Below are 25,987 nucleotides of genomic sequence, written 5' to 3' on the forward strand. Positions count from 1 at the left end.
TGCTGCATATTGGTCTTTACTAAAGTTTTCAGAGTGATGGTAACTTCCCAACCACTTCATGTTACAGGCGAGGAAACTATGCTGGGAAGTGATCATAGTTGGAGGCCAATATAAGCAAGTCTTTTATTAGTTATGAGAAAATGCTCACATATAATTGAGTTTTTAAAAGAAAGAAATTGGGCGCCTGGGTGGCTCAGTGGGTTAAAGCCTCTGCCTTTGGCTCAGGTCATGATCCCAGGGTCCTGGGATCGAGTCCCGCATCAGGCTCCCTGCTGATCAGAGAGCCTGCTTCCTCCTCTCTCTCTGCCTGCCTCTCTGCCTACTTGTGATCTTTCTCTGTCAGATAAATAAATAGAATCTTAAAAAAAATTTTTTTTTAAAATAAAAGAAAGAAATTAAAGCTTTTCTCATTATACAGATTATACATGTTCAGTAGACAAAATAAGTAAATACTGAAAAGCAGAAAGATAGTCACCAGCTGTTCCACTACACAAAACCCTCACTTTTACTTTTTGGTATCTGTTCCTCCAATCTTTATCTATTTGTATTTTTCTGTGATTGCCATAAAGCTCGATGTATAATTTTATATCCTGCTTTTTTAAAATTTACCATTTTAACAAAAGCATTTTCTAAGCTATTAAACATCTTTTCAACCATCTTTGAAAGGACAGCATGCATTTTATTAGAGCTGGTCTTTGAATCACAATACCAAAACTTATTTGAATCAATGAATGTTGACTCTGCTTTAATTACCTGGGAAGATTATATCCTTATTCCAGTGACTCTGCCGTTCCTTAGATTATTTTTGATATGACACTTTTGGAAGCACATTCAAAACAACTCACAACATTGGTGTCATTATCAATATACAATTTTTTAAAACAAAAAAATATAATTTTACCTATCTTGTTCCTTCCAGCTAAGAGTGACTTTTGTCTGTTTCTAATAAGCAAATCCACCTTGAAGACAAACTATGGACCAACACCAAAGATATTAAAAAGAATTCTGCACAGGCTTTGATAGCAATCTCCAGAGAGAAGTTCAAAAATATTTTGTGAAGCTATGTGTTAGGATAAATGATAAATTTCTTACAGAGTGAGTACTTGAGGTAAAAAAAAAAAAAAAGAACACAAGTTTGCATGAGCAAGTTTCATCATGTTTGCTAGAAATCAGGTATTATATGCTGTAGTTGTGTCCACATCTCTGAAGACCCTCACAGGTTGGTTATCGATTATGCCCCGGAAATTTAAAGTCTCTCTAGCTGCTCTGTCCCTCAGGTGTATCCTTAAGTTTCAAGGTTCCAAATTTGAACACTCTTATTATATAGTCTTTCTTAAAGATGTCTCTGCTGTGATGTTAGAGAATCCTGCAAGCTAGCTCTTGGTTTATACTGGCTTTGAAAGAAGGAAGACTGACTGGCCTCTGTAAAAGGGATTTCTCATGCTCTGTCAAAAAATACCAGAAAGCCAGGTTGACCACCCACTTTGGCCCTTGGACCAGTGACAGTCATCATGTAACTCCTTTAGCAGTGAGATGGACAGCATCACCCAGCAGCCTGTAATGGTGCCAGGCAATGAGGCGTGGCAGCCTGCAGAGTTTAGCGAAGCTAGCATTTTGGGATAAGGATTGAAACCCGATTTGTCAGCCTGACTTTTGGGGGATGTGGTGATGGAAGTGGGTGGGTGAAGAGACATTGAAGGAATAAAAGCTTTGGTGTCCTTTCACCCTTTTCTATTGAATATCTCAAATAGGGCAGATTTCCTTTCCTGTCTGTGCCTCAGAGAGTCAGGATCTGTGTGTGCCTGTGGAAAGCCTCAGGGTTTTTGCATTAATAAGCCCCTTTAAAAATGTCAGTTGAGAAGTGCTAAAGACCTTTCCACCAGCCACTTTTGAATCTTGTTATTTTAGTACTTGCCTCTACTCTAGGCTTCACAGAAATGTAAAAGGTAATGAAGTGTTGTGCATGCTGTAAAAACGATGTTTACTTGAATAGGAGCGCTATTTCACTCATCCTGGAAATGCTTATCTGGGCTTGTATTTTAGCCATACCAGGTATGCTATCATTGTACACAATCAGCACAGTGGGAGGAGAAATATATTTTCAAATCCTTAGGTGTCAGTTTTAACCTAGTAATCTGAGTGTTTTCTGTAACGTACCTCATTAAAGTTCAAGTTGGACCAGCTACTATCAAAAAAGCTAGCAAGCAGGATGGCAATCCCAGATTTAAAAAACAAGGTATTTTTAAAATTTAAATTCAGTTAATTAACATATATTATTAGTTTCAGGGGTACAGGTCTGTAATTCGTCAGTCTTACATAATACCCAGTGCTCACCACAACTCATAGCCTCCCCAGTGTCCATCACCCAAACACCTCATCCCCACAACCCCTTCCCCTCCAGCAACCCTCAGTTTGTTTCCTGAGATGAAGAGTCTCTTATGGTTTGTTTCCCTCTCTGGTTTCATCTTGTTTCATTTTTTTCCTCTCATCTCTATGATCCTCTGTCTTATTTCTTAAATTTCACATATCATGAGATCATATGACAATTGTCTTTCTCTGATTGACTTGTTTCACTTAGCATAATACCTTCTAGTTCCATCCATGTCCTTGCAAATGGTAAGATTTCAAATTTTTGATGGCTGTGTAATATTCCATCATGGGTACTTGTGTGTGCATGTGCGTATGCATATGTGTGTGTGTGTGTGTGTGTGTGTGTGTGTGTGTGTGTGTGAGAGACACAGCACATATTTGTCCATTCGTCTGTAGATGGACATCTGGGCTCTTTCCATAGTTTGGCTATTGTGGACATTGCTGCTATAAACATTGAGGTGCAGGTGCCCCTTTGGATTACTACATTTGTATCTTTGGGGTAAATACCCAGTAGTGCAATTCCTGGGTCATGGGGTAGCTCTATTTTCAACTTCTTGAGGAATCTCCATACTGTTTTCCAGAGTGACTACACCAGCTTGCATTCCCACCAACAGTGTAGGAGGGTTCCCCTTTCTCCACATCCTTACCAACATCTGTTGTTTTCTGACTTGTTAATTTTTTAGGCATTCTGACTGGTAGTATCTCATTGTGGTTTTGATTTGCATTTCCTTGATGGTGAGTGATGTTGAATACGTTTTCATATGTTTCTTGGCCATTTGGATGTCTTTACAGAAATGTCTGTTCATGTCTTCTGCCTATTTCTTGATTGGATTATTTGTTCTTTGGGTGTTGAGTTTGATAAGTTCTTCATAGGTTTTGGATACTAGTCCTTTATCTGATATGTTATTTATAAATATCTTCTCCTATTCTTTCAGTCTTTTGGTTTTATTGACTGTTTCCTTTGCTGTGCAAAAGCTTGTGATCTTGATGAAGTCCCAATAGTTTAATTTTGCCTTGTTTCTCTTGCCTTTGGCAATGTTTCTAGGAAGAAGTTGCTGTGGCTGAGGTGGGAGAGGTTGCTGCCTGTGTTCTCCTCAAGGATTTTGATAGATTCCTATCTCACATTTAGGTCTTCATCCATCTTGAGTCTATTTATGTGTATGGTGTAAGGAATTGGTCCAGTTTCATTCTTCTGCATGTGGCTGTCCAATTTTCCCAACACCATTTGTTGAAGAGACTGTCTATTTTCCATTGGCTGTTTCCTGCTTTATTGAAAATTAGTTGACCATAGAGTTGAGGGTCCATTTCTGGGTTCTCTCTTCTGTTCCATTGATCTATGTATCTGTTTTTGTGCCAGTACCGTACTGTCTTGATGATTACAGCTTTGTAATAGAGCTTGAAGTCTGGAATTGTGATGCCACCAGCTTTGGTTTTCTTTTTGAATATTCCTTTGGCTATTTGGGGTCTTTTCTGGTTCCATACAAATTTTAGGATTATTTGTTCCAATTCTGTGAAAAAAGTTGATGGTATTTTGATAGTGATTGCATCAAATGTGTAGATTGCTCTAGGTAGCATAGACATATAGATAATATTTTTTTCTTCCAATCCTTGAGAATGAAACATTTTCCCATTTCTTTGTGTCTTCCTCAGTTTCTCCTGTGAGTATTCTATGGTTTTCTGAGTACAGATCCTTTGCCTCCTTGGTTAGATTTATTCTTAGGTATCTTATGATTTTGCATGCAATTGTAAATGGAACTGACTCCTTAATTTCTCTTCCTTCTGTCTTGTTGCTGGTGTATAGAAATGCAACTGATTTCTGTGCATTGATTTTTTATCCTGCCACTTTGCTGAATTCCTGTATGAGTTCTAGCAATTATGGGGTGGAGTCTTTTGGGTTTTCCACTCAAGTAACATGCCATCTGCAAAGAGTGAGGGTTTGACATCCACTTTGCTGATTTGGGTGCCTTTTATTTCTTTTTGTTATCGATTTCTGAAGCTAGGACTTCTAGTACTATATTGAAAAGCAAGTGGTGATAGTGGACATCCACTTATGTTTCTGACCTTAGGGGAAGAGCTCTCAGTTTTTCCCTGTTGAGAATGATATTTACTGTGGGCTTTTCATAGATGGTTTTTATGATATTGAGGTATGTATCCTCTATCCCTATACTGTGATGAGTTTTAATCAAGAAAGGTTGCTGTACTTTGTCAGATGCTTTTTCTGCATCTATTGGAGGATCATATAATTCTTGACCTTTCTTTTATTTATGTAGTGTATCACATTGATTGATTTGTGTATATTGAACCAACCTTGAAGCCCAGGAATGAATCCCACGTGGTTGTGGTGAATAATGCTTTGAATGTACTGTTGGATCCTATTGGCTAGTATGCTGGTGAGAATTTTTCATCTATGTTCATCAGGGATATTGGTCTGTAATTCTCCCTTTTGGTAGGGTCTTTGGTTTTGGAATCAACGTACTGTTGGCCTTATAAAAAGAGTTTGGAAGTTTTCCTTCCATTTTGATGTTTTTGAAACCGCTTCAGAAGAATAGGTATTAATTCTTTTTTAAGTGTTTGGTAGAATTCCTCTGGGAAGCGCTCTGGCCCTGGGCTCTTGTTTTTGGGAGATTTTTGATTACTGCTGCAATTCCTTGCTGGTTATGGGTCTGTTCAGGTTTTCTCTTTCTTCCTGGTTCAGTTTTGGTAGTTTATAGGTGTCTAGCAATACATCCATTTCTTCTAGATTGTCTAATTTGTCAGCAGGTAGTTGGTCATAATATGTTCTGATAATTGTATTTCTTTGGTGTTGGTTGTGATCTCTCTCATTCACGATTTTATTTATTTGGGTCCTTTATCTTTTTTTTTTTTTAAGATTTTAGTTATTTATTTGACAGAGAGATCAGAAGTAGGCAGAGGAGCGGGCAGAGAGAGAGAGAGGAGGAAGCAAGCTCCCTGATGAGGAGAGAGCCCAGTGTGGGGCTCGATCCCAGGACCCTGAGATCGTGACCTGAGCTGAAGCAGAGACTTCAGGCACCCCACCCAGGCACCCCAATCTTTTCTTTTTGATAAGTCTGACGAGGAGTTTATCAACCTTATTAATTCTTTCAGAGAAACAGCTCCTAGTTTCGTTAATCTGTTCTTCTGTTCTTTTGGTTTCTATTTCATCCACTTCTGTTCTAATCTTTATCATTTCTCTTCTCCTCCTGGGCTTAGGTTTTCTTTGCTGTTCTTTCTCCAGCTCCTTTAGGTGTAGAGTTAAGGTGTATATTTGAGAACTTTCGTTTCTTGAGAAAGGCTTATAGTGCTATATACACTTCACTCTTAGGACGTTCTTTGCTGCATCCCAAAGATTTTGGATAGTTGTGTTTTCATTTTCATTTATTTCCATGAATTTTTTATTCTTTAATTTCCTTGTTGACCCATTCATTCTTTAGTAGGATGCTCTTTAGCCTCCATGTATTGACTTCTTTCCAACTTTCCTCTTGTGATTGAGTTCAAGTTTCAAAGCATTGTGTCCGAAAATATGCCAGGAATGATCCCAGTCTTTTGGTACTGGTTGAGACCTGATTTGTGAGCCAGGATATGATCTATTTTGGAGACTGTTCCATATGCACTTGAGAAGAATGTTTGTTTTTTGCTTTGGGATGGAATGTTCTGAATATATCTGTGATGTGCATCTGGTCCAGTGTGTCATTCAAAGCCCTTATTTCCTTGTTGATCTTCTGCTTAGATGATCTGTCCATTTCAGTGAGGGGGGTGTTAAAGTCCCCTACTATTATTGTATTGTTGTCAATGTGTTTCTTTGATTTTTTAATTAATTGACTTATATAATTGGCTGCTCCCATGTTGGGGGCATAAATATTTATAATTGTTAGATCTTCTTGTTAGTCAGACACTCCTATGCTTTATCTTGAGGCTGTGACTTCCCCTGCCCTTAGCTTTATTCTTTAAGCTATAAAATATGAGAGGAATACTTATTTTTATATTATGTTATGAGTTAAGTATTATATGAATGCCCCAAAGATTTCTAAGTGATCATTCTCATTTATCAAACATATTCTACTTGTCTAATGGTGCGAGTGCCAAAGAGACCAAGTCACTGCCCTCCAGCAGCTTTCAGTCTGATGACACAGGCAGGCCAAAGAAAAAACAATACAACATGATAAAGGCAAGAATGAAACTAAACACTGTTCTGGGAACTAGCTAAGAGAGAGAGAGAGGGAGAGAGAGCATGCAATGGATACCACCAAGCCATTTCAGCAGAAGAGAGAGGAGATAGTAGGGACTAGTTTGAAAGATGAATAAAGAACAAGGCTACATCACTCCATACAAAGGAAGGAACATATGTACAGAAACCATTAGAAAAAGCTCGATGTGTCTCAGAATCAGTGAGAAACTGGGCATAGCTAAAGCATAAACTGCAGTGTGGGGACAATGAGAGAGTCAAGCATAACCCTGGAAACAAGAATGAGCTCCATCGAGAATGCCTTGAATTGCTGTGAGATGCATTTTGACTTATTCTTTAGCCTTTGAAACCAGCATAGAACTCAACTCCAGAAGTAATACAAGAATTGATATGCTTTAAGGGTGTCCATGGGAATGGAAGATAAGGAGGGGCCTGGAGGTGATTATAGAGTTTAGGTGGGAAATGGTGATGGCATGAATGAAAGAAATGATAGAGGAGAAGGGGACACAGGACCACAGCAGAAAGTATTCTGGAGTAGCATTAATAGTATATAGTGATGTTTTTAGGTGAGAATGGTGAGAATTAAAGGCTAGCTTTGGGGGAAAAATTGTGAAAATGGGTCTTTTGGAATCCATTTTGTGAGTTTTGGATACTCTATAGGATATTTAGTCAAAATATGCTCTTAGGTCCTTAATTTATGACAATATGCATGTTGTGATTATTGATTACAGCTTGAAATACTGTTCCTAAATGGTAGGGTTTATATTTTACTTATTTTTTACTGTGAGGTATAATTCTGCCTCTATTATTTATATTTTGCTATGAACAGATATGTTCATAAGAGTGTTTTTTATGTGAAGGAATCGTTGAAAAATAACCTAACAGTAAATAATTTGTTGGGTCAGTAGTGGTATGTCCAAAGATGATATCTGGAACAACCATGTACCAATATGTAAAAATACATTTATTGACTCAGAAAGTTGTTCAGAGTATTTGAGGAAAAAGAACAGTTTACAAATTATATGTACAGTATAATTCTACTTTCCCAAAGTATGTGTTTTTAAGTGTGGTTCTAAGCAAAAGAAGAAGACTGAACAAGTATTCCCCCAAATGCTCAATGGTTATATTTGTGTGGGAAGTCAAATTATCAATGACTCTTACATTCATCATGTGATCCCACAGGCCCCAAATTTTCAGTGATAAGTGTGTACAAGTTTGGGACCCCTCATCCACAGTGAGAATGTAAAGTGCCAGTTTGCTGAAGATCGTAGGGTAGGACTTCCAGAGGGATTTCTTTGAGAAGGTTTGTACTGTTGAGTCCTGTTTCCATCAAGGAGGACGGGTGGAGGGCTTCTTCTCTTTCCTCTCTAGCCAAGAAAAAAGGTTTCAAGAGGCTGACTGGAAGAATTTGATGTGTATCCCCTTTGAAGGAGAATAGACTTATGTCTGACTTCTACCTGAAAAATTGAGAGAGATGGACAGTGTGGATTCTGACAGATGAGCTCAAGTGAAGGGGGCTGCTTTAGGATCAGCCTATACTCCCAGTCTACACTCCCAGAGCTATGAGGACAAAGAGCAGATAATTACTTCCTGTGGCTCACAGTGGGCCACCTCAAAAGAAAACCAGCATGGGCTCCCATGAGACCCTGTTCAGTAGAGAGCTAAAGGGACAAAAAAATAAGTTCAACATATTTCTGGACTCGTAGGGAGTGTAGGAGGGGTAGGTAATGTGATCAGGAATAATGAGTCAACCACACTGTGAGAACTATAGGTTAAAAATCCCCAACATTGGTCATAGAGTGGTCCTGGGGAAGCAAAAAAAAAAAAATTTCCTGTTAGAGAGTAGGTCAGTTTCAGAAGCCATGTAGGAATCTTACAACAGCACCCGTTCAAACAGAACATCCTTGTGTCCCTCCTTCCTTCCTCAGATTGACCCTGGGTGGGGGGGTGTCAGAAACCACAGTTAGTAAGAGGAGGGAGGGATGAAAGCATAGGACAGGAAAAGAGAAAAGAAGGACCATGCTCTTTCTTCTCCAGTTTCCTTTTTATAGCTAGGAAAGGATTTAACTTGATACTGTGGTAATGTAGGAGTAGACACTTTTAACACAGCATTGAGATTAGGATGAATGTAGAATTATTTTATTACCTAAGCGTGACCAAAAAAAAGTCATGGAACTATTTGTGTTTTTATCCAGGGGCTTGGAAAAGAACACCCTTCCACCTTATATATGAACACATTTTAAGGAAATAGAGAAAAAGAGTTACTTTATAATTCCATCAACTAAGTTCCACTTATTTAGTGTCTCTTTTGAATACATGTGATTTTTCTAACTCCCAGGTCAGGAGTTCCTTTTACAGTTTGTCCCACTGGTACTACTGTAATATCTTTCTGTCATCATTGTAGGGACAAAAACCAACAATGGCCTATGTCTTGAGTGACTTTACCCAAACCCACAGAGTATTCTGCACAACACTTTTTTTTTTACCAACAATGATTAGAAGATCATGAAGCTGATTTCATACCAGACAGGGTGGCCTCTGCTCTGTCCAGGTAAGGTGGTTCTCCCAACTTCCTTTAAAGAACATGAGACAGATTTCCTTGGAAAACTAACTTGTAACTCTCTGGGAGTTGACAGAACAGACTATTCCTCTTTGATTTTCTTCTAGGGGGTATTAATGAATGTTGCAAATTAAGCACTCATCTACAAAATGCACCAACAAATCTAATAATCACCATATGTTACAACTGCATTTGAGAAACTTGAGTAAGAGCTTATGGCGAATGAAGAGGAATAGCTTAAATCACTCAAAAATTTGAATTGGGGGCACCTGGGTGGGTCAGTTGGTTAAGCATGTGCCTTATACTCAGGTGTTGATCCTGGGGTCCTGGAATTGACATCCTGCATTGGGCTCCTTGCTCAGTGGGGAGTCTGCTTCTCCTTCTGCCTAATCCCCGTGTTCGTGCTCTCTCTCTCGCTCACTTTCTCTCTCTCAAATAAATAAATAAAGTTTTTAAAAACTTTTTAAAAAAGGGAAAATTTGAATTGGATCACTTGTAAATTGAAAATCACTCTGGGAAACAGTTGATGTAAAATGGGTGTGTACACGCGTGTGTGTGTACAGGGAAGTGGTTGGCACTAATATATGCTGAAGGTTGGACTATCAATTTAATTGTACCTATTACATTCAGCTAATCTTTGCCTCTGCTGCTACTGACTTTTATACTAAAAAAAAAAAAGTGTAGCTGACAGTTGATTTTGGATTAGGAAGGGATAAGAAAACCAAAATAGAAAGCAAAATGGCAAAAGGTCAAGACTTAATAAGCCTTCACTTGATGTTGACAATGGTACCACAGTAAGGTTACCACTCAAAGAGGAGAAGCAGCAAGAGAAGAAAAGATGGATATCTCCTAAATAGGCTAGAAGCCTATCAGTAGGACATGTAGGCTGTTTGCCATTGGCCAGGAAGAAGCTGTGTCCCTGAATACTCATTGCAAACTCTCAGCTCCTGGATGAATCTTCTCCTGCTGTGGAGACCCCACAATCCAGAAGGTACGCTCTGCTCTCAGGTTTGCTGAAGACATGATCAGTGATGAGAATATCTAGATTTAATGCTCTGTTGGGTGGTTTACACTTTGATTTCTGAACCACTGTTGCCGGGTCACCCAAAAGGAGGCATGGAAATCATTACTCTCCCTCCCAAGTATGTGTCTGTTGAATGGGATGGGGAGGCCAATTCAGCAGATACCACAGAGGAAAAAATGAAGACCTGAGGGGTTTGCTTCTGTTGAGTTTCCATGAGTACAGCAGGCAGGACCAGACATACAGCTACACTTGCTTTTTCTATATAGTTCAGATACAGTTAAAGAAAGCTTTTAAGGTGCTTAGAGCACTCTGTGCAGAGAAAGAGCTCAATAAGCATTGCTTTATTATTATAGAAAGAAGAAAGGAAGAGAACACTTACTGGGCACCTACCACGTGCCAGAAATTATGCTAAGTGCCTTCACATTTCCTCATTCCGTCCTCGCATCAACTCTAGAAGGTAACTAGTTCAGAGTGATTTGATACCCAGCAACTAGCTCCTAATCTGTGACAGACCATAGATTTAAAATCAGGCCTCCTTTATTACACAACAGGATCCTTCTTATCCTGTGATTCAGTGTTGACTCACAGGAAGAAAAAGAATAGACACCTACTTCAGAGGTCCATGTCTCTGGATCTTCCTTCAATTAAAGATCCTCTAAGTATGAGTGGTTGGCATCCTGCCTACATGTATGAGTAAGGGAAGCCTTGTTGCTGGAAGAAACTACCACAGATTTCAGTGGCTTCACACAGAAGTTTACTCTGCTCACATCAAGGCTGTCAGTGTTGGCGGGTGGGCAGAAGTAGAACTTCTGCCTTTAAAGACTTAGGCTCCTTCCTTCTTGCCACTTCTGGAGTCTTCTGTTGATTTCTTTACCTACAGCTAGCAAATGAGGGGAAAGGGTGAGTTTGACACATTGGGACTGTTCACGATCCAGGCCTGGAAGTGGACACGTCACTTCTGCTCATATTCCTAACTGCCAGAACTTGACCACATGCAAAAGAGACTGGAGAAGCAGTCTGGTTGAGTCACAGCAGGAAAATAGATTTTGTGGCTAGTTAGTCTATGCCATAGTCTATCTTCTGGTCACTAAATATTAATTTCAGTCATCCTTCCATATATAGAACCTATTGTTCCCTTGCCCATGGGGACTCCCCTAAGTTCCAGCCAATTCCTACATTCAGTTCAAAGTCCAGGACTTTGGGGCGATTGAAAATCCTAATTAGGCTTGGATATGGAGCCTCTGATGACCTCTGAAGTGAAAAAACAAGTTATCATTTTCCACTCCTCACCCCTCCATGGCACTGCATTTTCCCTCTATTGGCAATGGTCAAGCTATATACAGCTTAAATGTTTTTTTAAAAAGGGGCAGAATGGACTATGCAAGGCAGTTACTGGTCCACTATATTTTTGAAATCTTCCTAGCCAGACGTTTTCAAAGAGTCCTTCCCTGATAGCAGAGGAAGTGACTTGGTCAGATCCAGAGTCTGTGCTGTGTCCCCCATTCTCCATGACCCTTGATTTACCCACTGGAAGTTTTTTCCTTCTGTTTTCCTCCATGGTTTCATCTGAAGTGTACACAAAGCAATATAGTCTTTCTGTAAGCTTTACAGCCGTCACAGCCTGCTTCCTGCTCACGTAAGTTCAGGAGCTCAAGAATGTTTTTAAGCCTTAAACAATCAGGATTCTCATTAGTACAAGCCTGTGATTAGTTTGGCAATATAATTGACTCAGGGACTCAGCCGACTTCTGACCTGTTTGCTTCTAATAAGTAACCATATGCAAATTCTTCCCTAAACATAATGCTCCAGCCTGATTTCTTTCTATTCTTTCATCCCTATGTTCCCTCTCTCAACTTCCTGGCAGCTAACTTGAACCTCCCTGAAACAATAGGCTTGGATACCAAGATACTCCCTTATGCTGATCTTTGCTCCAAAGTCAGTATGTGAGCAAGAAGTCTTAGTGGACCTCTGTAACTTAGGATCCTGTCCAGTCTTCACTCTTACTGTTTGTAGGACAGTCCAGTCAACTCTGCCAAATCTGTGAGACTCTTGATCTTTGTATTTTTTCCATTCTCTTCAGTCTCTGCATGAAGAGCACTCCTTTCTTGCCTAAGCTCCAGTACTGAAGGCACTTAAGAGTAATCAACATGGTTTTCCCTGTAGTCTTTCCATCTGCTTTCCTCACAGCTTCAGGCTCAGAAGCATGTGGTCTTTCTGTTACTGCAGATGAAACTTATGAAATGTTTGACTGGAGAGTATCGAGGCTTTCTAACACTCTAGCTTGCTTTATTTATTTCCATACTGTCTGCTTTTTGACCACAAAAGCAACACCACACATTTTAGGCTTTCATCACACCAGCATCCCACTTTCTGTCCTGATTTCTGTAGGAGACACAGAAGGCTAACTGCTAGAACCAGTAACCCCAAAATATCAGTGGCTAACACATTAGAGGTTTATTTCTTCCTGAGATAGTCTAACTGGCAGCCAGTGTAGGGTAGGGCTCCTGTCTACACAGGTACTCAGGGATCCAGCATTCCCTACTCTGGTTCTGTCACCGCCTAGGCCTTCATTTCACTGCTAGATTTTTCTTTATCACATTTTGTACTGCCTAGAAGTGTCCTATTACCCACATTTTGTTGGCCAGAACTTGTCAAAGGCTATGTCTAATTGCAAGGCAGGGTAGAAAACATTGTCTAGTTATATGGCCAGGGAGAAGTGTGATATGAGTGTAATAAATAATGTGTCTCCACCTCTACTGCCTTTGTTATGAGTTGCTGACATGCCCTCAGTTGCATCTGAGAATCCATGAGGTGGCATGTAACTCAATGTAAGGGAAGCCTCTCTCTCCATGGACACATTCAGTGCCCTTGAGACAATAGATCCATTTCCCCCAGGTTTTAAATTGAGTAAAACCCATATTGAATATTGGAGAGCCACTGCACACAATGTGTACTGTTAAATTTTCAGTATTCAACAGTTGTTCAAGTCTTATTCTGCAGAAGTAGAGAGGATTGGTTTGGCTTTCTAGGGATCTGACTCTGCCATAGTACTCCCTGCTGAAGTGTTTTTCTAGAAAATACCCTTTGCACATACAAATTTCTCCTTGTTTTTCCCATGTCAAGATATTTTACACGAAAAGCATTATTATCTCCTTGTTATTACAGATATTTATACTACAAGAGGTATAAGACTCTAAAGTAAAATCAGCAAGATTCTAGCTCATCATATCTAGATGATTTCAAGCAGACTTATAAGAATCAAGTTACATACTTTGATAAAATACACATGCTGGGATCCACTTGTGGAAATGGAACTTGTGAAAAAAACATCCACGATGACCTTGATGATCGGTCTGGTTTGGGGATCTTTGTTTGGGAAAACCAGGTTGCCCTCATCTCTCTAAATTTTAAGTTAGTACCTTTGGGTTGAGTATCACATGAGACTTTCAGGCTCCTCATTTGGTGGGAGTTTAGGGTTTTGTATCTGGCATTTCTTCCTGGAACTAGGCTGGAGGACCGTGTTCCTCCTTTTATCTGTCTGAATTGCTAAATGATTCCTTGTTCTTCTCTTATGTATTACCTAGGCCTGTGAGTTTTCTGATAGCTAAATGATTAAAGGCAACTTTACAGTTTCCGAAAAAAAAAAAAATAAAAAATTAAAAAGCTTTTCATGGTGGTGTTTTTGAAAAATAAAAGACTTCTAAGGTTTGGAGTTCTCTTTATATGAGAGTACAAAGTAAAGAAGTGCAAGCAGCTAACACACTGGAGACAAGCTACAAACTTGGGGAGATTTGCTAGTGGCACACACTGGGCAAGAAAGACAGAAATGGCAGAGTTTGCAAGCAATTTGCTCCATTCTCATCCAGTGCTATAGAAGGGACCACCCTGTGTCAAAAGGATGTTGATGTTTAGTTATCAGTAATCCAGAAATTCTAGAGCAGGGATGCACATGACCATTACCCCTAGTTCTAGGTGAAGAGGAAGTTGATCAGAGATGCCCTCAAATTCTTCGTTTCTCATGGAAATGATGTACAAGAAATAATGGTTCTGGAGATTTCTTGTGTGGTTAGGAACATTGCTGGCTCTTCCTTTCTTTTGTCTTACCTCTCTTCTTTGTAGCAGTAAGGAGGGCATTGGATTCTGAGTCAAAAAGACCTGAATTCTTGTTCTGCCCTTTGTGCTTACCTAGCTTTGTAACCTTTGGGAGCTTACTCAGCATCTCTGGGAATTTTCCTCTATAAATTGAAGAAGGAATCTGGGAATTTCTGGGATCCCTTGCAACACTACTGTTGTTATAAAGACTGGTGATGACCTCCCCACTGGGAAGGGAGACCTCCAGGAAGTTTTGACCAGTTCTGGAACCATACACCATCTTGTGAGGAATCATTGCTTGGGTGATATTTTAGCACATGTTTAAAGATGATAGTTTGGAGGAAATAGTTCTGGCTCATCTTGAGTATTTTGTGGAAGCAAAGGCATCAGTGTCTTGACTTCCTTAACCAAAACATTAAAGAATTACACCTCTTTTATGCATCGTGTACCAGGGGGTCTGGGGAAGGCAGTTGGGGGCAATTCCTGTGATGCACAGTTGGCAAGATTGCTTTCAGAGTAACTGTTATAGCTATGTGATCATTAATCCTCTTAGCCCTTGAAAACTGTTAAAACCTGAGGCTGTCTTTTTTCCCACCATGTAAGTAATTTTCCAGGAGAACTAAGGACCTGTCCAGTAGCCTTCAGGTTTCTGATGCTGACTTAAAGGTGAAATGCACCCAGAACCCAGAGGCAGAGTGGTACAGAATGGGTTATGAGAGAAACCTGAGATGGCACCTAGCTGTGCATTTACAAACAGGGAGCCCATTCAAGGCTGCCTGGATCTCACCCAAAAGACCAAGTTACTGTGATCATTTCAGTATTTAAAAATGATATTTTATTTTATTTACTTATTTATTTATTTATTGAGTAGAGCAATAGAAGTTTATTAAGCAAGGATACAGAAAAAGCTCTCAGGAGTGAGAGGGGTCCCAAAGGGGTTGCCACTGAAGGCTTTTAGAGATGGTCTTTTATAGAAAGCTGACCAGGGTACTTAAATCTTTTTAACATCACTATTGAAAACACCATTGAGTAAGGACTAGTGATAATACCTTCAATGGCTTACTTCCTTTTTAGGGTCCAGTAATTCTTGTTATAACAGCTACTTGTGACCAACCAAGACCCCACCTCTGACACCTAGGACAGGATGGTCTGGTTTGTTCTCTTATCTCTGGTTTCCTTTCATCTCCCACATTTTGAATTTTGTGAGCCTGGATCCCATGGCCCCCTACCTATCTCTCCCTACCCAGCCCCACCTGTCCCTTACTCATTCCTCCTCCCCTCTACCCCCTCAGAAAAGTAACCCTAACTCCCGTTAGGGAATGGGGCGATGACTGCTCTGGCTGCTTTCTGCTGAGATGGGGCTGCAGGCTATAGCGCAGTTAGACTCCATCTAGAGGTCGGTCTAGGGGCCTGTGGTATGGCTCCAGGGGGTCTATCATGATGGATAGCAAATGGAACATGCATCAGCACATGCAAAATAATTAAACATAAAACAAGTATTAGGCCAAAATTGTGATTGCATCCATCAGATAAGATCCCCAATTACCAATTTCGTCAAATACACCAGTGGATATTTTGAACTTGTTTAATTGATCATGGAAGTTGGGTTTTAAGCTGTTAAGTAGAGGCTAAGTTGATAAAGTTACTCAACCCAGTGTTTGAGGATTGCTGTGAATGCAGTGAGTCTGGATTTTAACCCATGTTTGAAAACATCTTTCCTGTAGCCCATAAAGCAAAATGCAGGGCTGTGGGCCAATGAGAGTATAGGTAGGTGGTTTAGTAACTGGTTGAATGAGTCCAAAGGGATTAATGATTGGATCAGTGTTGACCTAGTCTCCTTGTCACAGGATTTCTTCTTGATCCTGTCCTGTTTGTAATCTTTATTACTGACTTGAGGGAGGATATTGAAAGGCAAACTGAAAATATGGGTCTACTTCAGTGCGATGAAATTTAGCACAAGTAAATGCAAAGTCCTGCACTTGGGATCAGGATATTAGCTTCCTGAGAACAGCATAAAGGAGACATCATTTAACAGCAGGATGTTAAACACCTTTACATCCTGTTATAGTTGGCTGTAAGCTCAGTCTGAATCAATAGTGTGGTATGCCTGCCCAAAAGACTAATGAGGTTCTGGACAGCACTAACAGAACCCAGCTCTGTGCTGGGAGCAGCGCACCTGAGGGAGAACGGGCTGTTTAGGGCCCTGGGCTCCAGAGCAGAAACTGGCAAACTGAGAATGCATGCGGGCATACTGAAGGAAGGGAGGAGATTCACACTGGATGGGGAGAGGACACAAAGGTGGATAGTTCTCTTATTAATCTGCAACACTCTTCAGTGGAAGAACATTTCCAGACTTCTGGGTGCCTGGAGAGGGCAGGAATAAAACTAGTAAGTACAAAATATACTGCAGCAGATTTCAGCCCAACACATGGAATTGCCTAATCTACCTAAACGTTAAATAAATGCACTAACCTAGGAGACAGTGAATCTCGCATCCCTGGGACATCCAAGCAGAAATGGATGAACACTCCATGAGCAAACTGTGGAAGGGAATTTAAGCAACCTGTGGATAGATGATGTCTAATGTCTAACCTTGGCATGTAATGTTCAATGGATAGGGTGTAATAGTTGAAGAGAAGCAGATAGTTTTGGACAAAATCCACCTTCTCTTGGTTTCAGTTTACTGGCTGAAGAAGTTTACTTCTCTTGGTTTCAGTTTACTGGCTAAGTTAATACCTTGAATGGTATTAACACTGGTTCATGAGCTGAGGCTGATATAACTTTTAGGAGGGAGATGACGTCTTTTAGGATATCATTGTAAAGACATAGGAAGAGTTGTGGAATGAAAATTAGGAAACAGGCGTGTGATTTTTGGTGCCAGAATCGGTCTTCAGGAGTCACCCGGCAGGTTGCTATAACTCAGTGTCCTTAACTTGTATTTATTCTTAGAAGCTCTGAATTACATGTTGTGCTTCGAACAGCTCTAGGGCAGAGATACAGTAAATTATGAAAACACTTTACAGGGCTGTGGTGTGTATCACCAAGGAGGAGTTCCTTCGGAGCTTGAATTCCTTTGTTGAACCGATCTCTGTATGAATACAAATAATCATTAGAGAGACAGCTGGCTGCCACTGTGCATCCCCGATAAAACACTCTTCACACATCCCTGTCTTTTCTTCCTGGGAATTTTGCCAGAAGGACTGGGAGCAAGTGTTTGAGTAAGCAAGTGGGGTCTGCATTCCGCTTCTGTAAGGTCCTGTGGGATGTATTGATTCTCCTACATCTGTAACATCAGGGATGAACATGAGTCTTACAGACTGGGATAAATAGACCATGCAGGGCCCGCACTGCTGAGCTGTCTTTGTTGATCGCGAGGCCAATGAGATTAAAGAAGAAGACCATTTGCACTGTCAAGAGGAGAAGGTTTCTGGGACGGCTGCCTATTGAGGCTGTTGGGAGGAGCAGACATCAGAGAGAGGAAGGTCTGGGAGGCCAAAATCTGTCCTTTTCTGTTCTTATGCTATCACACCTATGCAGGAATTACAGCCATTCCCATGGTTACAGATATAATCTATGACCTCCACATCTCTGTTCCCTGATCTACACTTCAGAACCATGAAGCCAAGTTCCTACTTGACACCTGCATCTGAATATCACATAAGAACATCACACTTGGGGCGCCTGGGTGGCTCAGTGGGTTAAGCCGCTGCCTTCGGCTCAGGTCATGATCTCAGGGTCCTGGGATCGAGCCCTGCATCGGGCTCTCTGCTCAGCAGGGAGCCTGCTTCCTCCTCTCTCTCTGCCTGCCTCTCTGCCTGCTTGTGATCTCTCTCTGTCAAATAAATGAATAATAATAAAAAAAAAAGTTAAAAAAAAAAGAACATCACACTTGACATGCTCAAAGATACACTCACCATTCCTCTGACATTACTTCTGCCTTTGCACTTTCTTTACAAGAGAATGACATTGCAATCCACCCAGTCATCCCAGAAAGACTCTTATTCATTCACTCATTGATCTGAAAAAATATTTATTTTACTCCATACCAGACAATGTTTGCTTGTTGTCAATATAATAGTTAAAAAACAAAATCCCTGCCTTTAAGACAGTGCATTTTAGTGGGAAGAGATTTACTGTAGGTGTGATAAGAATAACAACAGATGTAAACCAAAATAGGCACATATATATGAGATTTTCAGGTAATAATATAATCTAAATATAACAGTGAATTTAGTGGGAGGGTGAGGGTTGTGAGGGTGGTCAGATGCTTCTCTAGCCTGGGTTGTCAGGGAAGGAATTTGAGGCAATGCCATTTGAGTGAATGATAAAAATCTGCCATAGGAAGATCTGGAGAAACATTAAATGTAAAGACCCTATATACATGTGTGTCTGTGTATGCACATACAGTGTAGGGGTGTGTCTGTGTGTGTATACATATTATGTGTATATATAAATACATATACACATTGCATATGTACATCTTATACATGTGTTCATGTATACATATATTATATATATACATATGTATGTGCGTATATAAAGAACTAGGTAAAATTACAAAAACCTTATATAGGGTCGAGTAAACAAATTATCAAAATAAATGGGAAAAGATTAACTATCAGTGATTTTTTAAAAAAGATTTTATTTATTTATTTGACAGACAGAGATCACAAGTAAGCAGAGAGGCAGGCAGAGAGGGGAGGGGGAAGCAGGGTTCGATCCCAGGACCCTGAGACCATGACCTGAGCTGAAGCCAGAGGCTTAACCCACTGAGCCTCCCAGGCGTCCCAACTATCAGTGATTTATATTTAAAAGTAAGAATAGCAAAACTTTAAAACCATGACTGACTCATGACCACATTGAGGATACACTTATCAATAAACAAGTCCGTTCTGAAAAGTTCTTCAATTCCTGTCATCTACGTGTGTACCTAAAGAGAAAGAACTTTTCAGTTTTGTCAAGCACTGTATAGCTACCATGTTTCTCAATAAATCATTGAATTGAGGGACCTCAGGAAAGTCAAGGATCATGCTAATTTTAAGCTTAGCATGTTTAGGGATATAATTCTTACTGACACAGTGAGTTACAAGAAGATCTTAGTATTACCCCCAAATTAAAGTGTGTAAGCTATGAACTACACATTTTTTTTTCATTCAGTCAACATTTATGGGGAGCCTAATGTACTGGGTACTAGACTAAGCCCCATGAAGTATATGATCACCAATTGGACACAGAGCTTTCCCTTTCAAAACTCAGGATCCTGTGGAAGGGAGGAAGATTATACATAAATGACTATAATTCAAGATAGGAAGACATGAGTGTCCTATGTTAAGATTTAAATGTAGCTCAGAGGAGAATGAGAACAATTCTCTCCGGAGGAGATGAGAAAAGACTTCAGGAGTGACATGGGCTTTGAGATGGTCTTTGAGGGACTGATGGAATTTAAATGTGTGGAGGAGAAGGAGGTTTCCAGGAGGTGAAACAGTGAGAAATGGTGAGAATGTACAGGAAGGTAGACATTTAGGAATCTTCACACGTATTCTGGTTCTCACTTCATGCTATGCACCTGGTATGACTGTACATCCCTGCCAGTGTGAGGTTTGTCATGGCCACATGGCTTGTTGGTTGATGAAATATAATCAGAAAGGATGTACGTTACTTCCAGGCAGAAAGAGCACACAAATATCCTAATTCCTTGTCCTGCCACAGTGCTCATGGAAGCATGAGTCAAGATGGAACTTCTATCAACCTGGCTCACTTAGTGTTTAATGTTAGACTCTTCCCACTTCTGTCAAACCTGAACAAAAATACCCGTTTGTTGTTGTTGTTGTTGTTGTTGTTGTTGTTGTTTTGTGCTGAGCAACTGAAATATTGGGCTATTTGTTATCACAGCATAAGCTAGCCATCATGACTAATACAAGGAATATATGCAGTTCAGTCCAACAAAACTTAGGATACTTACAAGGGAGTATCAGGAGAGCAGTGGCAGATACTCGGGAGAGCAGTGGCAGATACATTGTTACATAATTATAGTGAAATGTGAAAAGTCCTCTACTCAAGTTTGACATTCTCAGTATAGAAAGATCTTGTAGAGATCAACAATAAATTCCTTAGACCACAATAAATAAGCCCAAAGAATAGGCACAGATGTTGATAAATATAATAAATGTAGAAAAATATTAAACTTTGGGAATTAAATAAATTCACATGTAAACATAATGTAGTATTATTTGCCTTCGCATTTGGCAAAAATGTTAAGTATAATAGTATCTTCCCATGTGTTTGCAAACTTTAGAAATTTCTGGGGAACAATGGGATAGTATGCATGGATGACATTAAATTTACTTTGACCAAGTAATACCTCTTTAAGAAATATTACTGTGCAGTTTTTACTAGTTAACTTTCTTTGGTTGAAAGTTACTAAAACAAATTAGACATAGTGTGCCAGACAAGGGTGTTTATTGGGAGAATGCTGAGTGAATCTGGGGACACAAAGGAATGGTTCAAAAGCCAGGCTCTGGGAAGAACAAAATACCAGAACAGCTTTGGGGATTGCATCAGGCAGAGATAATGGTCTGTCCTTCTAGAATGCTGCCAATCATGTGGCTTGGCTAGGAATAACACTCAAGTTTTTGTGTGTCTCAGGTTAAGAGTCCAAATTCCAAAAATAAATAAATCAGTTTGGGTCTTGTATACAACATTGTACCAATTAGTTATGGTCAGAAAGGCAGGATTCTGCAGCTTAAATATAAAAATAGGGGACGTGTGTGGGTGGAGCAGATGGTTCCCAGAGAAGAGAGGAGATTACTCCTAAGGGAGAAATCAGAAAGTGGAACAAAGATTTGTAAGATGCTCACCCTAGGGTTATTTATAGCAGCAGAGAAAGAGAAACCTCAATGTCCAGTAGGAAGGGAAAGTTTCTGTAAGTTATGATCAACTATTATTAAGCCAGTTAACATTATGTTCATGAAGATTTCAATGATGTGAGAAAAGTGCAAATGATACAGTAATCAAGTGAAGCAGTTTCTGTGAAAGTTTTTTTTTTTTTTAAGATTTTATTTATTTATTTGACAGAGAGAGATCACAAGCAGGCAGAGAGGCAGGTAGAGAGAGAGGAGGAAGCAGGCTCCCTGCTGAGCAGAGAGCCCGATGCAGGGCTCGATCCCAGGATTCTGAGATCATGACCTGAGCCGAAGGCAGCGGCTTAACCCACTGAGCCACCCAGGCACCCCGAAAGTTTTAAAAATACCACAAAACCATCAAAATACACATTGAGGTTTAATTTAAGTAGTAGTTAAAATTATACAAAGTTAACACTTTGATTTTAATATTTCCTTTATTTGTATAAATTCCCTACAGTGGTTATGTGTAGCTTTTATAATCAGCAAATGAAACCATCTTAAAGAAGATGTGCTTAATGGAGGCAGTATTTTGTAGTGTGGAAACCAGAGTTAAACATCCTGTGTTTGGATTTTGGTTCTGCCACTTACCAGCTGAGCAATCTTGGTCACATGGATTGACCTCTTTTAGCCTGAGTTTTGTTCTTAAAAATGGAGAAAGAATAGACAAACCATAAGTGACTCTTAATCTCACAAAACAAACTGAGGGTTGATGGGGGGAGGGGGGTTGGGAGGGGGGGTGGGGTTATGGATATTGGGGAGGGTATGTGCTATGGTGAGTGCTGTGAAGTGTGTAAACCTGGCGATTCGCGGACCTGTACCCCTGGGGATAAAAATATATGTTTATAAAAAATAAAATTAAAAAAAAAATGGAGAAAGAATAGTTCTTACTGCCCAAGCAGTAAGCCCATGTAACACACTTAGCCTGCTGCTAATATCTGATGCAAGGGTAACTATTTTAATTCTGAAGAGCACAGGTAAGAGACAAGGAATCCTGACTGGGAGAACAAGAGGATGAAGAGGAGAACAAGAGGCCAATATCCCTGATGAGCACAGATATATAAATCCTCAAGAAATATTAGCAAACCAAATTTAATAGCACATTAAAGGGATTATACACCATGACCAAGTAGGATTTGTCCATTAAATGTAAAGATGGCTGAACATACATAAATCAGTCAGTGTGATAAACGACATTCACAGAATTAAGGATTAAAAACCACATGATCGGGGCACCTGGGTGGCTCAATGGGTTAAAGCCTCTGCCTTCAGCTCAGGTCATGATCTCAGGGTCCTGGGATCGAGCCCCGAATCAGGCTCTCTGCTCAGCAGGGAGCCTGCTTCCCCACCCCCTGTCTGCCTCTCTGCCTACTTGTGATCTCTGTCAAATAAATAAATAAAATCTTAAAAAAGACTTGTCTAGTGAAATCTATAAAATACTGATGAAAGAAATTGAAAAATACACAAATAAATGAAAAACTGGCTCATGTTCTTGGATTGTAAGAATTAATTTTAAGATTCCACACTATGAAAAGTGATACACAAATTCAATGATGCAATCCTATCAAAGCTCCAATGGCATTTTTTCATAGAAATAGAAAAAAACAGCCCTAGAATTTTCATGGATCCACAAAAGACCCCAAGTAGTCAAAGCAATCTTGAAAAAGAACAAAGCTGGAGCCAACTTCTTAATCTCAAATTGTATTACAAAGTAATCAAAGTAGTATGGTATTGGCATAAAAATGGACACACAGACCAATGGAAAAGAATAGAGAAACAAAAGCATATGTATATGGTCAACTAATCTCTGACCAAGTTACCAAAAACATATAATTGGAAAAGAATATAGTTTCTTTAATAAATGGTGTTGGGAAACTGGATATCCACATGCAAAAGAAACTGGACCCTTATTTTACACCATACATGAAAATCAATTCAAAATTATTAAAGACTTGGGACGCCTGGGTGGCTCAGTTGGTTAAGCAGCTGCCTTCGGCTCAGGTCATGATCCCAGCGTCCTGGGATCGAGTCCCACATCGGGCTCCTTGCTTGGTGGGGAGCCTGCTTCTCCCTCTGCCTCTGCCTGCCATTCTGTCTGCCTGTGCTCGCTCGCTTTCCTCTCTCTCTGACAAATAAATAAAATCTTTAAAAAAAAATTATTAAAGACTTAAATGTAAGACCTGAAACTATAAAACTCCTACAAGAAAATTAAGAAAAAAAGCTTCTTGACATTGGTCTTGGCAGTGATTTCTGGGACTGGACCCTGAAAGCACAGGGAACAAAAGGAAAAATCAGTAAGTGAGACTACATCAAATTAAAAAGTTTCTGTATAGCAAAAAGAACAATCAACAAAGTGAAATGGCAACCTACGAATGAGAGAAAATATTTGCAAGCCATACCAGATAAAGGGTTAACACCCTGAATATACAATGAATTCCTATAATTCAACAGCAAAAACCATAAATAATGTCATTTAAAAATGCGCAAAAAACCTGAACAGACATTGCTCCAAAAAATATACAAATTACCTACAGGTATATGAAAAGATGCTGAACATCACTAATCACCAGAGACATGCAAATCAAAACTATAATAAAATATCACCTCATATCCATTAGAATGGCTAATATTTTTTTAAAGTTTATTTATTTTTTATTAATTTCTACACGCAGCATGGGCCTGAACTCACAAACTCAGGATCATGAGTCACACATTCCACTGGCTGAGCCAGCCAGGTGCCCCCAGAATGGCTATTATTAAAAGAAAAAAAGGTAAGTGTTGGCAAGGACATGGACGAAAGGTAACCCTGGTACACTGCTGGCGAGAATATAAATTGGTACAGCCATTATAAAAAACAGTATCGAGTTTTCTCCAAAAATTAGAAATAGAAATATCATATGATATTTCTAAATCCCATTTCTGGGTATATTCCCAAGAGAACTGAAATCAGTTTCTTGGAAGAAATACTGGCACTCCCATGTTCTTTATAGCATTCTTCACAATAACCAACACATGGAAACAATCTAAATGTCCACTGGTGGATGACTGGATCAAAAAATGTGGTATATACATACAATGGAATATTATTGAGCCTTAAAAAGAAAGAAATCCTGCCATTTGTGACAAGGAAGAAGCTAGAAGACATCATACTAAGTGAAATAAGTCAGACACAGAAGGACAAATTATACCACGTATATACAGAATCTAAAATAGTCAAACTCATAGAAGCAGAGAACAGAATGGTGGCTGCCAGGACCTAGAGGTAGATGGAAATAGGAGGTGTAAATTCAAAGGGACAAAGTTTCAGTTATGCAACATGAATACATCCTAGAGATCCACTGTCCCCCATAATGCCTACAGTTCACAATACTCTGTTATATACTTAAAAATTTGCTAAAAGTGCAAATAATGTTAAGTGTTTTTTTGTTTTGTTTTTCAAAGATTTTATTTATTTACTTGACAGAGAGAGATCACAAGTAGGCAGAGAGGCAGGCAGAGAGAGAGAGAGGGAAGCAGGCTCCCTGCTGAGCAGAGAGCCCGATGCGGGACTTGATCCCAGGACTCGAGATTATGACCTGAGCTGAAGGCAATGGCTTAACCCACTCAGCCACCCAGGCACCCAATGTTAAGTGTTTTTAATCACACATGAAAATCATAATAATAAATAAAGGGAGTGGAGGAATATTTTGGATGTGATGGATGTTGATGGCATAGACTAGGTGATGGGTTCACAAGTGTATACTTATCTCCAAATCCAGCAAATTATATACATCAAATATGTAAAACTTTTCGTATGTCAGTTGTATCTCAATAAAGTGGGCTTTAAAAATTTTTAAATGTTCACTGTCAAATCAAACACAAAACAAATGTAGACTTCAGTGAGTTGTTTTAAGGTGAACAGTCATGTGGCCATCATCCAGGTCAAGAAAGAGGCTCTTGCCAGCCATCCCAGAAGCCCCTCTTGGCTGCTGATCCCAATCATGGCCCATACTGCCCTTCCAACAATAACCACTATGTTGACTTCCACAGCTATCAAATCCCTGTGTTTCTTTGTGGTTTATCACCCATGTGTGCATCCTTAAATCCACAGTTTAGCCTTTGGGCATTTTACTTTTAAACTTTTAAAAATGCTATCTTTGTGCTAATTTCTCAGAAGGAAAAGTGGAGTGAGCGTTTCCATTTTTACCAAAGTCTTTAAAATTGGAAGGTTATACCTCTAAGTCCTTTTCCCCCCCCACTCATGTATGGAATATAAGAAATGGTGCAGAGGATCCTAGGGAAAGGAAGGGAAAACTGAATGGGAAGAAATCAGAGAGGAAGACAAACCATGAGAGACTCAACTACAGAAAACAAACTGAGGGTTACTGGAGGTCGGTGGTTGGGGGGATAGGGTAACTGGGTGATGGGCATTAAGGAGAGCACTTGTGGGGATGAGCATGGGTGTTGTGCACAACTGATGAATTACAGAACTCTAGCTCTGAAACTAAGGATACGCGGGACGTTGGCTAATTGAATTTAAATAAAATGTTGTATGATAAAGTGTAAATACAAAAGTATGAAAGAAAAAGTTCCTTTAATTTCAGTGTATGTGAGTTTTGTGTTACTTTGAAATATAATTTTTCAAGGCTTAGGGTTTTTTAAAAAATAAATATCAGCAGCTGGGCACTATTACTCTTTTCCATGCTTATGGCCTCTAAATTATTAATATGGCTCTGCTTTTCCCATTATCTACAAATAATCTGAAGTACCTTGAGGCTCAGAAAAACTTAGAATGAAATAGTAAGGCTTATGTGGAAAATATATGAGAACTATTTGCCTATTTAAAAAAAAGTATTATAAGAGAGCTTCAAATTCTGAAT

Source organism: Lutra lutra, chromosome 1, assembly GCF_902655055.1.
Source record: "Lutra lutra chromosome 1, mLutLut1.2, whole genome shotgun sequence".
Classification (NCBI taxonomy): Eukaryota; Metazoa; Chordata; class Mammalia; order Carnivora; family Mustelidae; genus Lutra; species Lutra lutra.